This window comes from Acyrthosiphon pisum, chromosome X (genome assembly GCF_005508785.2).
Source record: "Acyrthosiphon pisum isolate AL4f chromosome X, pea_aphid_22Mar2018_4r6ur, whole genome shotgun sequence".
NCBI lineage: Eukaryota > Metazoa > Arthropoda > Insecta > Hemiptera > Aphididae > Acyrthosiphon > Acyrthosiphon pisum.
The window spans coordinates 11,651,431-11,652,569 of NC_042493.1; positions in this window are offsets into that span (position 1 = coordinate 11,651,431).

A 1,139-nucleotide genomic window follows, 5' to 3' on the forward strand; every position below is an offset into this window, starting at 1 on the left:
AAATTGTGTAAGTACGTTTTTAAATATAAAACAAACTACATTTTTATTAAACTGTACTAAATTGTAATACTCCGTTAAAATTTTTATGCAATTAAATCTGCTAATTATTGGTTGATGTGACATAAAAATAAATTTCAGCCTTGTCTTATTTAAAACCAAATTACCTATAGCTCAAAATGAAAATTATTTATATTACTAAGTTTATATTTCTATGAAGTCAATATTTTAGTCATAATAGTACCTATAAATAGTTTAAAAAAATGTCTTAAACAATTTAATAAATGTCATAAAAAATGTTGGGGTTACAACATGGATACTTCAAACACATTTGTAGCTTGGAAAAAAAATTATGCAAATGTATTGAAATCCAAGCCCTAGTGAAAAGTAAATCAACCAGTACTATAAGCTCTGCAGCAGGCAACATTTATCTTTCTTTTAATTTACCTAATAATTTAAGATGTTATAATATATTATATTTAAGAAAGAGAATTGTTCATATACATTTATTACCTACAATGAAGCCAGAACAATTTTTGTACCGTGGGGGCTGAGCACAGCTACAAATACAGAGGAAGATAAAGATTTTCCCGTGTTGATTAAGGGGACAATAATTTAAGGCTAGTATAAAATAAAAAGTTTTTAATTATAATAAAGAAAAACCACCAACTTGTTTTAATAGAAGTTTAATTCAATAGTTCAAATTTTTCCGAAAACACATTTTCTCTCCGCTGTCCACGACGGATAGCTAAACTACTACGTGCTAAATACCAAATACTTTACGAGCTTCTTCTTATTCATTTACTGACTGTTCTGTTAGTAAAGAAATAACAGGACGAACATTTTCACGAAGTTGAAATAACTCTATTAATTAAATATATTTGAGTTTTAGTCACGGCGGCGTAAATTATAGGAAACTGTCCGTGGGGGCAGTTGCCCCCATTGTTCCGGCACCCATGATTACCTATCCTTGGAATTGTATTATAAATATTAAAATAACTTTTTTTTTTTTTAATTATTTTAACTAGTGATTGTGTAAAAAATCATTCCTTGTATTATTTTTATTAATCTCAATATAGTCTAATTACATTATTTGTATTTTGAATATCTGTTTCCACCTTACAGTTGCCAAACATGAACAG